The 17,475-nt window shown below is 41.6% G+C and overlaps 1 protein-coding gene across 1 annotated transcript in view; it reads left to right on the forward strand.

The window, feature by feature from the left end:
• Positions 1 to 17,475, forward strand: part of LOC132830892 (myosin light chain kinase, smooth muscle-like) — an 83,753-nt gene that overhangs the window by 11,843 nt on the left and 54,435 nt on the right. The gene's annotated exons all lie outside the window — the stretch shown is intronic.

Genomic DNA, 17,475 nt, shown 5'->3' on the forward strand with positions numbered 1-17,475 from the left:
CAAATAAATGAACCTGGTGGATATTTCTGGATCTTCCCCATCATTGTCAGTTGAATGTCAAACGTATTGAATGAAGTGGTGTGGGAGAAGATTCATTTCTCATAAACATCTTAATCATAGAAACCCTAAAATGTGGAAGCAGGTCATCTGCTCCATTGAGTCCACACTGACCCTCTGAAGAGCACCCAAACCAGACTCACTCCATCACCCTATTCCTGTAACCCTGATTTCCCATGGCTAATCCACCTAGCTTGGACACAATGGGCAATTTAGCATGGCCAATCCACATAACTTGTACTGCTTTTGTTTCTCATCTTTCTCCAGATTTGTTTGAATTTAAGATTAAAAGAGATTAGACCATAGAACTGTACAGCATGAAAACAGACCCTTTGGTCCAACATACCCATGCTGACTAAATTAATCTAGTTCCATTTGCCAATATTTGACCCTTATCCCTCTTAAACCCTTCATGTTCATATTCCGATTCAGAAAACTTTGAAATTTTATAATTGTACGCAGCTCCAAGTGCTCAAGCAGTTCCTTCCATACATGAACTACACTCTGCATGAAAAAGATGCCCCTTAGGTCCCTTTTAAATCTTTCCTCTCACCATAAACCTATGGCCTCTAGTTCTAAGCTGGGAAAAAGACTTGACTATTCATGCTATCCATGCCCTTTATGATCTTAGAAACCTCTCTGAGATCACCCCTCAGCTTCTGACACTACAGGGAAAATAGCCCCAGCCTATTCGACCTCTCCCTATAGCTCAAACCATCCTACCCTGGCAACATCCTTATAAATCCTTTCTGCACCCCTTCAAGATTATTAATTTTATTTTAGAAGTACATTTCACGTAACATATTCTTTGTTATATTGAGATGAAGATAGATTCTTAACTAGCAATGGTTTCAAAAGTTACCAAGGCTGGGCAGGAGTGTAAGATACAAGTGTGGAGATATTTTTTTTAAGGTGAGACATTAGGCTTGGTTTGTTTGCTCACAGTGAAAGTAAGAGATTCTATGACTAACTCAAAGAAGCATAGACCCAAAAGCAAGATACTGTGGATGCCTTCGTAAAAGCTACTGAAAATTCTCAGCAGGACGGCAGCAGCTGTGCTGAGAGAAATGGAATTAATGTTTCAGAAGTTCCATCAGCACTCTGATGGTACCCATGTGTGTTTCCAGCAATTTTGTTGTCTTGTTGTGACATTCTTATGCTGTCCTGATATCTGCTTGCCACTGATACAAATGTTACTCCTGCTCCGAAGTGAAAACTCTTTTGAAAATTTGCTGATTGCAAGCTATTGGTTTGAGTTTTATTTTATTAATAGACTTTATTCTTTTCAGAACTTTAATTACACTGTCAGATTTTATGAATGCAGTGCAATGCTAACGTAACAATTCATGGGACAATGTGATTAAATATAGTCATGACACTGCAGGATACTTCAGTGTCTTACATTGCAAATTGCATCTGTTTACAACAAACATTTCCTTCTGTGTGGTCATTCTGCTCCTCTCCAAGAGACCAAGAGAGAAAAATCCATAACAGTCTGTTAATCCGTCGCTTAGCTCTGTGGCATTTCCAGACTTGCTGAATTCCACACTAGCACTCTGGTTAAAATGCCTCCCATTGAGAAGAAAGTGTGATGCACCTCTGTCTGTTTAACCTAATGCCCTTTGTGTATACTGAATGAAACATTCCTGGTGATTTAGGTGTGGTAAAGAAACACTTTATCTGACTGGTGTGAAATGCTTAGAATTGTGCATGGCAATCCCATTGTTTGTTGAACCTGTTGGATTACTGCAGCAACTCTACATTGCATTTTTGCTCTGTTGTGTGTTAAACTCTAACACAATTTTTAATTCCATCATACTTTTCCTATATCAATGGTTGTGGTTATTATCACCTCCAAGATATCTTTTCAGAAGTAGGTATTTTCTACTCAACCTGTTCAGAGATGTTCTTGCACACCTTTTGACTCTGCCACAGCACCACAAGGGCTGTTCAGTTCCTTAGGGGAGTATCTTAGGCCCAACCATCCTCAGCTGTTTCATCAATGACTTTCCCTCCATCAAGTGGTTAGGAGCAGGGATGTGCATTCATGATTCCCAATGTTCAGCAATATTCTTAATTCTGAAGCAGTTCAAATGCAAAGAGAAAGTGAGGACTGCAGACTGCAGATGAAGAGTCAGAGTCGAAAAGTGTCACACTGGAAATTCACAGCAGGTCAGGCAGCATCCAAGGAGCAGGAGAGTCCACATTTAGGGCATAAGCTCTTCATCAGGAATGTCAAATGCAATAAGACCTGGGTTTGGGTTAAAAAGCAGCAAGTAATATTTGTGCCACACAACTGCCAGACAATGGTCATTTCCACAATAGAGAATCTAAACCATTGACTCGTGATATTCAGTGGTTTGTCATCACTGAACCCTTTATATTCAATATCCTGGGGTTGCCTGGACTTGCCATGTAAATATTGTAGCTTTGAGTGGGTCAGAGGCTAGGAATCCTGCAGTAAGTAACTCACCACCTGACTCTTTCTTTTAAAAAAAAATCATTTATGGGATGAGGGTGTTGCAGTCCATTTATTGCTCATCCCTAATTGCCCAGAGGGCAGTTTAAGTGTCTGCTGTCACATGGGGCCAGGCCAGGCAAGGATGACAGTTTCCTTCCCTAAAGGACATTAGTGAACCAGATGGGTTTTTCCAAAAATTGACAATGGATTCATGGTCATCACTAGACTCTCAATTCCAGATTTTTATTGAATTCAAATTCCACCATCTGCCATAGCGAGGTTCGAACTTGGGGCCCCCAGAACGTTACCTGAGTCTCTGGATTAACTGTCCAGAAATAATATCACAAGGCTATTATCTCCCTGAAGATTCCCCAAAGCTTGTCCACCATCTACAAAGCCAAATCAGGAATGTGATTGAATATTCCCCACCTTCCTGGATGACTGCAGTTTCAACAATACTCAAAATGATTGACACATCTGGGGAAAAGTAACCAGCTTGTATGGCACCATGTCCATAATCACTACTTGCACACCAATGGTCCGTAGCAGCAGTGTATACTATTGACAAGATGCACAGCAGACTGCACCTTCCAAATCCATGAACACTTCCATCTAGAAGGACAAGAACAGCAGATACATGGGAAAACCATCGCCTACAAGTTCCCCTCCAAGCTTATCGCTATCCTTTGATGTCAATAGGTCAAAATCCTGGAACTCCCTCATTACCAGCATTTGGCAACTCTGTGTGTGTGTGTGTGTCTGTGTCTGTGTGTGTGCGCATTCATTTGAATAACATCACTTAGAAGTGAAAATATTTATTTAATTATTGCAAACACTGAGGTAAACATCACTCTTTAATGGTGAAATTACATTGCTGCTTCAGGCTATCCTCAATTGTCTAAACATGTACTTGCAAATTAGGAGTTGTGAAAAAGCAGTGAGATTCAGTACAGAGCAGATCATTGGTAAAGGAACACTTGGTTTTTGCATGCCCTTTCACCTGATGACGTTTGCAAACTCACAGTGGTGTCATCGGTCATAAATATAGTTTTTGGAAACATTCAGCAGATTAGGCAGCATCTGTGCAGGGAGAAATATGTTTAATATTCAGATCAATGACCTTTTTATCAGAATTGGAAGCTGTTTGCGATATGGATGGATTAGCCTTACTAAATTGCCCGTGATGTCCATGGATGTGCAGGCCAGGTGGATTAGCCATGGTAAGTATGGTTTAACAGAGGATTGGGAAGGGGCTGAGTCTGAGTGGGATGTTCTTCAGGGGTTGTTGCAGACTCAGCGGGCTGAACGGCCTCTTTCTGTGCTGCAGGGATTCTCTGATTCTGAAGTCCTGCAGAAACGGATGCTTGATGTCATATGTACAAAGATCTTTGAAGAAGCTAGGCCAAGTTGAAGACATTTGCTTAAAAGCATAATGAGATTTCAGGCTTTATTAGTTGAGGATTTGGTTGCAGTGGCAAATCCTTCTGCTAAGCCTCTGCTACAAATACTGGCTGGTTCTCAGCTGGAGTATTGCTATTAATCCTTGACACTTCATTTTGCAAAGATCATCATTCAGAAAGGGTGCTAAGATTTTCTAGATGGAACCAGGCCTCAAGTCATCCTATTATAGGGAGTAGTTGAAGAACTTGAGGTTGCTCTCTTTATAGCAATGGAAATTAAGGGGAGATTTGATCGAGTGGCCATGATAGTGTTGGGTGGCAATCGGGTTAGGATGTGTTGAGAGCTAGGGCTGGTCAGTTGAGAAGTTACCAAGGTGTTGGATAAGATTTTACTCAATCTGACATTTTTGAATGTGTGTTGCAGCAGTATCTGAGCTCCAACATGACCTCAGAGTCAGAGACTTTTCCAAAAGATTGTGGGGAGCCATGGAATTGAAAGTTGAAGCATTCCGGGCGATTTCCATTAGGGCTGCTGCAGGGTCACAACCCATGTCCTCAATTCTATATCCGAGCTCTGACGATGTGGTGCCTGAAAGATTTGAACAGCAGAAGAACCAGAAAGTGAAAATAAGAATAAATCTAACACTAGAGTATTGATCTAAAATGTCAATTCTGTTTCTGTCACCACAGATACTATCTGACCAGCTAAACATTTAAAGCCTGTTTTCCTTTGCAATGTTAGGAACTTTTTTTAAGCAGGTTGTGAGCTGAAATGCCAGGCAGAAACACAAAATTAGGTGTTGAATTACTAAAACCTTGAATGCATTACCCTGAAGGGTGATGGATTCAGTGGTAGTGTTCCTACCTCTGAGGCAGGAGGCCTGGGTTCAAGCCCCGCCTGTTTCAAAGCTGTGCAGTAATATCTCTGAACAGGTTGATTAGAAAATATCTCCAATGGTATTGCATAAGTGTTTGAATATAAAGCAATGCAGCATATGAGGAATAAATATTTGAATACTTGAGTAGCTGTATTGGTGTTGTCATGCGCCACTAGGCCTCCTGTTTGTTTTTCTTTTTAAAAGCTTTTAAATGAATAATAATTTTCTTAATAGTTTGTTCCTTTAACTCTGCTCCAATGAATATAAATGCCAAGGAAGAGTGAGGTTGTTGGAACCAGTAAATTCTTTTGTTTTACAAGAACATGTTTCTCAACCATTGAAGAGATTTTGGAAGACTCTTGGTCAGATTTTTCTTACAGTTGAATAAGCTCTTTTGAAAATTCCAGAAGGCTGGATTTAAGTGAAGATAAAATGTGTAAGAAGATCAGGAAGTGGAATGTTCCATTGAACACTCCACTTTGATCTGCTGCAGTTTTGTATTTTCCTAACAAACATGTTTATTGTTTAGATGCGTGCTCATTTCCTTGTTTGTTTCTGCTGGGAGTGTTTCATCTGGTTGATTGTCTAGTTATCAGCATGACTCCTTGTGTTGGAACGTGATCCATACACACTGTGTCCTCTCTCTCTTCCTTGAGCTTATTTCGGGCATTTTGTTGAACTCTTTCAGTATTGACGTAACACAAATTGAGTGTTTTGATTGACAGGTATAGACATGCTAACCCTTTCATCAGTTAATCTGTGTTATAGAATCGTAGAGTCATCTAGCACAGAAACATATCCTTTGGTCCAACCCATCCATGCCGACCATAATCCCAAACTAAACTAGTCCCACCTACCTGCTCCTGGCCCATATCTGTCCAAACTCTTCCTGTTCATGGACTTATCCAAATGTCTTTTAAACATTGTAATTGCGCCTACATCCACCACTTCCTCTAAAGGTTCATTTCACACACAAACCATCCACTGTGTTTAAAAAAAATGACTCTTCCCCCCCCCCCCTCCCCCCACCCCACCCCACCCCATGTCTTTTTAAAATCTTCCCTCTCACATCTTAAATATGCAATCTGTAATCTTGAAATCCCCCACCCTAGCGAAAAGACAACTACATTAACTGTACCTGTGCCCCTCATGATTTTGTAAACTTCTATAAGGTCACCTTTCAACCTCCTACACTCCAGTTTAAAACAAAGTTCCAGCCTTTCTTTATAACTCAAACTTTCCATATCTGGGAGCATCTTGATAAATCTCTTTTGAGCCTTCTCCAGTTTAATAATATCCTTCCTATAACTGGGTGTAGAGGTCTTTGTTTGATTTATTCATGGCTAGTAGGTGTCGCTGTCTAGGCCAACATTAATTAACTTCTAAATATCCTAAAGAAAGGGAGTATTGAACTGCTGCCTTGAACCGCTGCAGTACTATACAAGACTTGCAGCCTATGCCTTTATTAAACTACTCTATTTACATTTGAACACTCTTTCTCCCCTCCCCCCTTTTATTATGGAAGCATAGATCTGATATTTTTACACAGTTGTACTTCAAGGATGTTAATGTTGAAGTTTCATCTTGCTTATAACTTGTAGTATTGCTGCATTTTGTCCTCTTTGCTGTCACTGCATTTTTATAATGCAGGTAGAAATTGGATCAGGAGTCAGGTCCGGGCCTTGCATTATAGTGAGCTCCTCAGCAGTGGGCCTGTAGTACTCTTCAGGCCTTGACACCACTATCCCAGATTAGGGTCTTTATAAAGTACTTTGTCAGCAGATGACGGTGTATTGATATTGTCTCTGGAATAGTAATCCAGAGGTGCAGGCAAGTGCTATGGGAATTTGGTTCACACCCCACCATGGGAACTGGTGAAATCTCAATTCAATGAGGAAATTCTGGATCTGATAGCTAGATTGTGAAACTGTCATTGAATATTCTAACTTGCTAATTAGTTCAGTATGAAAGAAGGACACCTGCCATTCTTACCTAGCCTGACCAACTTAAGAATGTAGGAGTAGGCCATTCATCCCATCAAATTTGTTCTTCCATCCAATTTGATCATCTACCTCATGGCAGACTCCAGATCCACCGCAATAATCACAGCAGTGATTATCCTTTTGCCTTCTCAACGGCCAAGCAGGGCAATCAGCGATGGCAATTAATGCAGACCCCCACCACATTAAAGAATAAAGAGAAAGGAAAGTGCATAAGTGTCGAGGAGCCCATACAAAGCAGGACAAAGCCAAATTGCTGCATCAGCCTCCTTGCAATCGGCAAAATCTATCGAGAGTATGCTTGATTGCACTTACAGTCGATGTTAAACTGCTCATTGTTCAGGTTGGATTCTGCCTGGCCAGTCAGCTCCTGACCTTTTTACAGCATTGGTCCAAACATAGGCAAAAGAGCCCATTTCCACAGCCTCTGGTTTGTGGGAATGAATGCTCTTGACGTCATTCAGCATTTGTTGGACTGTGACATCAAGGAGTGCGAGCAAAATTCAACTTTGGGCCAGCAAGGGGCGCTGGTTCCGGAGGCTGTGCCTGAGTAAGCAGTAGATGGAGTTCCCAGTAGTAAATTTGTTTATCTAATTCGGTGCAAGTGGGGAAAATGGTGCTTATGATTTTTTTTAAATCAGTCTGTGTTCCTATTATATTAGTTTGGTTTCTATTGATATTACTTTAGCTGTGTAAGCCATGAACAAATTCACTAAATAACTAAATGAATTTGGTTAGAAGTGGCAGGGTGGTGCTATACTGAGTGCTGCATTTGGGAATCTGGGGAATGCAATAGTCCTGGAAAACTGTACCTGCAGAATGTGTAGCTTATGCAGCAGGGCCGAGAGTTGCTGAGCTGGAATCTGAATTGTAAAGGATTGGGAGGGAGTCACCTGGACAGCTTGTCCAGGAGACTCTTTAATCCTTTTCATTTGGCAGACCCTTAGAGGTAGCCAGTGGTCAGGAAGCAGTACAGTCAGTCAGGTATGTCGTGATGGAGGAGCCTTAGCCCCTGAGTTTGGTCAATCAGCTTGAAATAACAACAGGTGATTGCTACAGGTGAGGATTGCAAGGAGGATGAGCTGACTGACTGTAGTAAAGGATATCATTTCAAGTGGGAAGGGGGATGTGGAGTGGATTGGGATGGTGATAGGGACTTGTAAGTGAGGGGAATAGATGTGATTCTCTGCAGCCATGCCCAGGAATTCCAAACATTGTACCCACTCAAGGATATGGCTGGAGAGGAACTTTGGAGTGGGACAGGCAAGAGCATAAAATGTCGTCACAGAATTAAGCCATTCAGCCCATTAGTTATTTTCCATCACGCAATCAGCTCATGACTGATCTGATCATTCTCCATATCTCTTCCCTCTCTTTTTTTTTCTATAGCCTTGATTTCATTGTTGATTAAAAATCTGTCTCTCTTTCAGCCTTGAATATGCTAAATGGCTTCTACAGCCCTCAGTGTTCAAGAATCCTTCACTTTGACTAATATCTTCTGGAAGGGTCACCGGACCCAAAAGGTTAACTCTGCTTTCTCTCCACAGAAGCTGCCAACCCTCCTGAGCTTTTCCAGCAATTTCTGTCTTTGTTTCTAACTAACTCTAGATTGTAATGTGCCAGTTGGCATAGGGCCAAGCAGATTAGTGAGTTAAATGCGGCATTCAAAGCATGGTATGGGAAGAAGGGATTTTGAGCCATGGGAATTTAGCATCAGTACTTGGTAAAGTAAGCTGCTTTATTGAAGTTAGGCTCTACTTAATCTGTGCTGGGGGCTGGCCTGGCCAAGTGTATATCTAAGTGGCTGATACACCCAGGTGAGGAGCAGTTGCTGTTCCCCTCATTTGTTTTTAATTTGTTTTCAGTTGCAATAGTTCTTTAAAATTTTAATCTTTAGCACGTAACTTTCACACTTTAAACTTGGCTAATATAATCAAAGATAAAGAAGAGCCAATTCCAGTTTTCTTGAGATTGGAGTTCCAATACCTAGTATCCTAAAAATAAAAGTGACGTCAAATGAGCATATGCAGTGCTAAATTTTCTAGTTCAGACCAAGAAGGTAAAAGCCAATGCATTTACAGATGCTGAGTACCAGAATGAAAGAATCTAAGTCTGACTATTTGGTGTTTATATTAGATTAGTGTGGAAATAGGCCCTCCGGTCCAACCAGTCCACATCAATCCTCCGAAGAGTAACCCACCCAGATCCACTTCCCCTCTGACTAATGCACCTAACACTATGGGCAGTTTAGCATGGCCAGTACATCTGACCTGCAGATCTTTGGATTGTGGGAGGAAACCGGGGCACTCCCACGCAGAGACAGGGAGAGCGTCCACACAGACAGTCGCCCAAGACTGGAATCGAACCTGGGACCCTGGTGCTGTGAGGCAGCAGTGCTAACCACTGAGCCACCTGTTTCTCTAGCAGTGGTGAAAGTTTGAAAGTCTTGAGTTCTCCATGAAGGATTTTTTTTTGTTTCAAGTTGCTTTCTCTCTCATCTATTTTTGCTCAAATGCTCCATTCCTGTGTAGATTCTGGTGTCTGTGTCTCTGTTTCATTTCAAGCTGGATAGCTTTGTAAAAACCTTTCCTCTCTGTCATGATATGGAGGAGCTGGTGTTGGACTGGGGTGGACAAAGTTAAAAATCCCATAACACCAGGTTATAGTCCAACAGCGTTTTGGAAGCACAAGTCCGTGTAAGACTCTGTAAATCCCTTTTTTTTAAGATTAGAATCAGTCTGAACATTGGGGCACAGACAGCCTCACACAGGCACCTCACACCTTCAATGCATTTTCCAGGCCAAAGTGGCACCTATTGTTAAAGTTCACTTGAGAATGTCACTTTAAGAAAGTTCAGTTCTTTCATATGTAAATCCCAGAAACCAACCTGCCCATTCTAAAAGATGAGAGATTTAACAAACAATCCAGGTCTTTTTCAATATATAATTTCAGTTACATCACACTAAACTTTTGCTATAAATTCTGTGTTCTGCAATCTGATACTCCACAACCACCTGATGAAGGAGCAGCGCTCCAAAGGTTAGTGCTTCCACATAAACATGCTGGACTATAATCTGGTGTTATGTGATTTTAAACTTTCCTCTCTGAGTGTGCAGGTACGCTGCAAGTGAACGCAAAACAAGAGATGCAGTTTTTTGGCACCTTTGCTGAGTTTCAGTGCTTCTTGTTTGAAATTATAATTACAAGGCAACTGGATTTTGAACATTTCCTGTGGATTGCATGGTCTTGTCAGACAATCATAGCAAATATTTTATATTAGCCATATCCATTTTTATTAAAGCCATCTTTGTTCTGTGAAATTCTCAGGTATTCAACTGATGAAAGTTAAATATTGATAGTCCATTTTGAGTATGTACTTTACATTGTGGACAGGGTTTTAATGCAAGATGGGTGGGGGCACAAGAGTTTGGGTAGCATGGTGGTTCAGTGGTTAGCACTGCTGCTTCTCAGCGCCAGGGACCCAGGTTCGATTCCACTCAAGTGACCATCTGTCTGTGTGGAGTTTGCACATTTTCCCCTTCTCCCAGTGTCTGTTTGAGTTTCCTCTGGGCACTCCGGTTTCCTCCCACAGTTCAAAGATGTGTAGAATAGGTGGAGTGGCCATGCTAAACAGCCAAAAGTGTCCAGGGGTGTGCAAGCTAGTTGGATTAGCCATAGGAAATGCAGGATTACAAAGAGAGGGTAGGGGAGTGAATCTAGGTGGGATGCTGTTTGGAGGGTCGATGTGGACTCAATGGGCCAACTGTTCTGCTTCCACTCTGTAAGGACTCCATGATATATAGAAATTAACAAAGGAAGGTTGAAGTATTGGAAAAGTTCAGTGATATGGATAAAACCAAGAAGGGCAGGATAGGAAGGGTACACTTTTTTTTCAACCTTGTATGCTAAAGAACATTTTATCAGGGGAAATCGAAGTGAAAAAGATGTGAAAGTTTCTTTATTTGAATGCATAAAGCAATAAGATAAATAAACTAGTGACACAAATAAATGTGAATGATTTAAATTGAATCTTTATCTCACAGACATGGTTACAGGTGATCCAGGGTGGGAAATAAATATTCCAGAGAACACAATATTTCAGAGAGACTGAGAGAATGACAAAGGGGGAGGTGTAATCCTGACTGTAAAGGATCACAATAAAACATCTGCAAGAAAGGATCTGGTTTTGGAAAACAGTGAAGTTGAAATTATGACAGCATTAGTCAGAGGTTCCAGCTTTCTGCAGTCTTCTCCCATTTAGTTGAAGATCAGCCGTGATTGTTTTGAATAGTCAAGCAGATCGTCTAGGTCACATGGTCTAATCTTGTTCTTATTTCTCATGTAGTGAGTAGGAAAACACTCCGCTGGTTGGAGTCAAACCTAGTACAAGGGACGATGGTGGTTTTTGTCGAAGACAAAGCACCCCTCTTCCAGGACATCTCTGCAGGAATTCCTCAGGATGGTGTCCTAGGCACAACCATCTTCATCTACCTCATCAATGAGCTTCGTTCCAACATACGATCAAAAGTATGGGACATTTGCTGATAATTGCATAATATTCAGCACTTCTTGCAACTTCTCAGATAATGAAGCGGCTGATGTACAGGAAGCGCTGATGTACAGGAAGCCCTTGACCCTATTTAGATTTGGGCTGACCAGTGGCAAATAACAGCTGTGCTGAAAAAAAGCCAGGCAATGGCCATCTCAAAAAACCAACAATCTAACTGTTGCCCTGGACTTTACTGACATTACAATCTCCTGTAATTAACATTCTAAAAGTTGCCATTGGTGTTTGACAAGGTTCCTCATGGGAGGTTGGTTAGCAAGGTTATATCTCACTAAAATTGGGAGAACTAGCCATTTGGATACAGAACTGGCTCGATGGTAGAAGATCGAGGGTGGTGGTGGAGAGTGCTTTTCAGACTGGAAGCTTGTGATCAGTGGTGTACCACAAGGATAAAAACAGGGTCCACTGCTTTTTGTAATTTATGTAAATGATTTGGATGTGAACATAGCAAGGTATAGTTAGTAAGTTTGCAGATGACACCAAAATTGGAGGTGTAGTGGACAGCGAAGAAGGTTATCGCAGAGTATAACAGGATCTTGATCAGATGGGCTAATGAGCTCAAGATTGGCAGATAGAGTTTAATTTAGATAAATGTGAGGTGCTGCATTTTAGAAAGGTAAATCAGAGCAAGTCTTATACATTTAATGGTAAGGTCCTGGGGAGTGTTGCTGAACAAAAAGACCTTGGAGTGCAGGTTCATAGTTCCTTGAAAATGGACTTTCAGGTAGTTAGGATAGTGAATAAGGTGTTTAGTATGCTTTCCTTTATTGGTCAGAGCATATAGTGTAGGGGTTGGGAGATCATGTTGTGGATGTGCAGGACATTGGTTAGGCCAGTTTTGACATATTGTGTGCATTTCTAGTCTCCCTTCTATTGGAAAGATGTTGTGAAATTTGAAAGGGTTCATAAAAGATTTACAAGGATGTTGCTGAGGTTGGAGGACATGAGCTATAGATAGGGTCCGTTTTCCCTGGAGCGTTGGAGGCTGAGGGGTGACCTTTTAAAGGTTTATAAAATCATGAGGGGCATGGGTAGGATAAGTAGACAACGTCTTTTCCCTGGAGTGGGGAAGTCCAGAACTAGAGGGACTAGGTTTAGGGTGAGAGGGGAAAGATTTAAAAGAAACATAAGGGGCAACGTTTTCACGCAATGGGTAATGTCTGCTTGGAATGAACTGTCAGAGGAGGTGATGGAGGCAGGTACAATTACAGCATTTAAAGTCATCTGGATGTGTACCTGAGACGGGTTTAGAGAGATATGGGCAAATGCTGGCAAATGAGACTAGATTAATTTAGGATATCTGATCGGTATGGATGAGTTGGACCAAAGGGTCTGTTTCTGTGCTGTATATCTCAATGACTATATGATTCTGACACTATCTGAGCTGAACCAGCCATGTAAGTATTGTGCCTACAAGAGAAGGTCAGAGGCTGAGAATTCTGTGGTCAGTACATTCTGTGCCTCCTGCCATCTTCCAGCTTTTCCACAATCTGTGAGACACAGGTCACCAGTGTGCTTGATGATGCTCTGTTTCTTAAAGAATGCTCAGATAGCTTGGTACCATCCAGAACAAAGCCACCCATTTGATTGGCACCCTATCTGCCACCTCCAAAATACATTGTCTTCACCACTGATTCAAGTGTGTACTGTCTGAAAGGTGAATGGTAGCAATTCAATAAGACTGCTTAGGCTGCACCTTACAACACCATACCTCCTCCATCTCGAAGAACAAGGGCAATCGATACTTGGGAACACCATGGCCCTCTGCAAATTCCCCTCCAAACCGCACACCATCAGGATGTGGAACTATATCACTGACTGTCGCTGTTACTGGGTCAAACTCCTGGCACTCAGGTCCAAGCAAGTCTGAAGAACTTCAGCTCAAGAAGGTGGCTCACCACCATGTTTTTGAGGTCAATTAGGGATGGGTAATAAATGCTGACCCAACCAGTGACACCCAAACCAAGCAATGTGAGTTTAGTTGGTACAAAGCATTAACATGTAATCAGTTTCAACAATAGCTTGAAAGTAGCATCTAGCATTTGCATACTGATCGATTACACAGCACGGCTGCAGTATGCAACATCCTCGAAGTGACTGCGAGAGCATAAGGACTGTCTCACACACCCTGCTGGAATATGCCTTTGCAAAGGAAGTCTGGAGAAAGTTGCAGTGGTTTTTGTCGAGGTTCATTCCAAGTAGCTCTGTGACACGGGACTCTGTGCGCTACAGTTTATCCCCCCAGCGCACACCTGAGATAAACATCGATTGCACCCGGAGGACCATCAACTCAATGAAAGCCGTTCTTTGGTCTGCCTGCAACCTGTTGATTTTTCCAGAGTAAGGAATTGACCTCAACTGAGTGTCACAGGCATTCCAAGGTCCAGGACTATGTGCTGAGGAACACACTGAAACTTGGAGCAGCCACCACCACTGCGCAGTGGGGAAGGGCTTTCTGCTGAAGTTAAATGGGGTCCATTCAGTTAATGGACCCTCCAGATGTCTCAAATATATGTAAATGTAGTCTTGTACAAGTACAAAAAGCCTTTGGTTTGTTTGCTGGATAAAGGCAAACTCCAATGTTTATTTGTTTCTTTCTAACTGTACAGAACTAAACTGCTTTCATGACTATGATATTTTTATGCATTGGGATATTAAGATAAAGGCTTTTTTTATGAGTGAAATGTCGAATAGGTAAACCTATTTAAAGTGGAACATCTGCAGTGCAGTTTGAGCTCTTCCTGGTTGTGTACACCTACATGCAGGCATGCTTATGTATGTTCAAATTAACACTCAATTAGCAACAACATGTGTAAGGCTCTTCGAATGTCCAGTAAAGCATATCATGGTGAACGTCTCCACCTCACCCATACCCTTTGAAACCAAAGCACGCATCATTTTTAGGTGGAGGTCTTGTTGCTGCTGATTGAAATTTCTGGGTTTTTAATCCACTTCAGATGGGAGTGTTACCATTTTTCAGCCTCCCTCTGCGAATCTCTCTGTAATACTGTCTGAGTTTCTGATTGGATTCCCAAGGCGGTACACCTCAGCACATTGCTAGAAAGAGATTGCAGAAATTGTACAGAATTTCCTTTTTGTTGTACCTGGTGTTGCTGTGACAGTAGAGGCATACAGTACAAGAGGTGGCCATACAGCCCTTCATACCCGTTCCAGCCCTGGGAAAGATTTATCCAGTTGCAGATACTTCTCTGGAGACGCAGCCCAGTTCAGATTAAAGTTGTTGAGACTTCAGGGCAGGGAAGACACTGCACAGCTGCTACATAAATCAATATATCAGAGGAATGTTACAGATTGAAGGGTACTCCTTAAATGGCTTAGTTAGGTGCTCAAGAACGGAGGGTAGCCAAGCACATGGTAAAAACAATGACTGCAGATGCTGGAAACCAGATTCTGCATTAGTGGTGCTAGAAGACCACAGCAGTTCAGGCAGCATCCGAGGAGCAGTAAAATCGACGCTTCGGGCAAAAGCCCTTCATCAGGAATAAAGGCAGAGAGCCTGAAGGGTGGAGAGATAAGCTAGAGGAGGGTGGGGGTGGGGAGAAGGTAGCATAGAGTACAATAGGTGAGTGGGGGAGGGGATGAAGGTGATAGGTCAGAGAGGAGGGTGGAGTGGATTGGTGAAACAGGTAGGACAGGTCATGGGGACAGTGCTAAGCTGAAAGTTTGGAACTGGGGTGAGGTGGGGGAAGGGGAAATGAGGAAACTGTTGAAGTCCATGGTAGCAGGTGGAGAGCAAAGTTATAAAGTGTATCAATGGAAATGGTTTGTTTTTTGAGGATGTATCAAGCAAGAAAATGACACAATTCAAAACTAGAGTAGAGTTCAAAACTATATCCCTGGATGATATACCAGGTTCATTAAAAAGCAGTTTTTTACTGCATTAGGAAACTAAAATTAGACAATCTTTTATTAAAATCTGACGACTGGTTTATCACATTTCAATGATTCATCAAACATCGACAGAAGAAGGGTAAAGATTAGCCTGTATTAAGAGAGGTTTTTACAACTGGGAATCATGTCCAAGTTAGCACCTGTCTACTGTAGACCCATTTTCCAGCACTTGGCCTGTAGCTTTTGTATATTTTGGTATTTTGAGTAATCATTTAAATTAGATGAACATTGGATGTTGTGACGGTATCGAACTCCTCCATTCTTTCCGACAATGTGTTCCAGATACTCGATGCCCTCTGGGTAAGGAAAATCTTGTTTAAATCCTCTCCTTAAAACTCTTAAATCAGTGAATGAGATGCCATGGATTTTGATGCGTCAGCCACTCAAGTGGTGAGGAACAATGTGTGGGATAGCTCATGTATTTGATAACACAGAAGCTAATGATTATGGAAGGATGTGAGACTAAGGATGATTCATTAAGCAGAATAGGTGATGTTCTTTGACTTTGAAGGTGAGGAGGGTGACTTTCATGGATTTTAATATCTGTTCAATTCATGCTCTAGAGCTAAATTGTATTCCTTTCTGTACCATGTGGGTAGAAAACTGACAGTATATATGATATATATAAATTTTGATTTTGAACAACTTGAGTGACTGCTATGCATTAAAATGTATGTCTTTATGCAGTTGTTATCCACTTATTAAAAATATGATAATAAACATTATTTTGCCTCATTGGTGACAGGCTATGATCTGGTGGCTCTATAAAAATGAGATAATGATTATCTATCCCTCCAAAATCTGATTGATTGTAGTCCAAAAGTCAGTCGTCAACTTTGATAAACATTTTGCCTTGGAAATTCGCCAGATGTTTTACTATGTTTCTGTGTAATAAATGTTTGTTTGTTAAATATCAAATCAATTTCTCAATGATTTAGGAATCTTTCCGTTATAGGCTCATGGGAGTCAAATTCTCAAGCATACTGTGATAATTCAGTTGTAGTAACATTTGCAAAGTGTCAACCATTGTAAGGTCCAGAAACGCATCTAGCCAGTGCCAACTTCACATTGATTCTAAATGCAATTATTATTCTTGGGTTTTCAGTCTGCAATTGATTGCTGTTTCCCCTCCTGCCAAGTAGGGCCAGGAAGATGTCAAAAATGACCCTTTCATTTGGACCCTTTTGAGCTTTAACTTAAAAATCTGATCATAACTGTTCTTGCAAAACTACAGTCTGCTATGTAAATGATGCATGAAGGTTTCATACCCGGACCGTTGGTGGTCATGTGTTTAGCTACCAAATCCTTAAAGCTCTGTAAATCTCTCCACTTCTCTAAGCCCCATTCCTCCATGTTATGGAACCTGTGTTTGAATCCCACTACAAGATTGAATAAAAAATAGCTGGAATTAAGAATCTACTGATGACCATGAAACCATTGTCAATTGTCAATTGTCATAAAAACCTATCTGGTTCACTAATGTTCGCATCTCACAAATGCCAGGCAATTACCTTCACCAATAAGAGACAATCTAACCATCGGCCCTTGACATTCAATGGTGTTACTGTCACTGAATTTCCCCACTATCAACATCTGGAAAACTATTACGAGAAACCCAACTGGACTCTCTGCGGGTACAAGAACAGGTCAGGGGCTAGAAATATTGTGGCAAGTAACACACCTCCAGAGTGCACAAAGCCTGTTCATCTACAAGGTACAAGGAATACTCCCTACTTGCCTGGCTGAGTGTTGTTCCAACACCACTCTGGAAGCCCAAATACCATCTAGAACAAAGCAGCCTGCTTGATTGGCATCGCATCCAGAACCATTCACTCCCTCCAGCACTGCTCAGTAGCCGCAGTATGTACTGTCTCTAGGATGCACTGCAGAATTTCACCAAAGATCCTTAAACAGCACCTTGCAAACTTCCAAAAGCAGCAGAGACATGGGAACACTGCCACCTTGAAGTTCCCCTCCAAGCCACTCACCATCCTGACTTGGAAATATATTGCTGTTCCTTCACTGTCACTAGGTCAAAATCCTGGAATTTCCTTCCTAATGGCATTGTGGGTCAACCCAAAGCAGCTGGACTGCAGCGATTCAAGGCAGTAGCTCACCAGCAACTGTTCAAGGGCAACTAGGAACAGGAAATAATTGCCAGCTAGTCAGCCATGTCAATGTCCCATAAATGAATCAAATA

The sequence above is a fragment of the Hemiscyllium ocellatum genome, chromosome 32 (assembly GCF_020745735.1).
Source record: "Hemiscyllium ocellatum isolate sHemOce1 chromosome 32, sHemOce1.pat.X.cur, whole genome shotgun sequence".
Lineage (NCBI taxonomy): Eukaryota > Metazoa > Chordata > Chondrichthyes > Orectolobiformes > Hemiscylliidae > Hemiscyllium > Hemiscyllium ocellatum.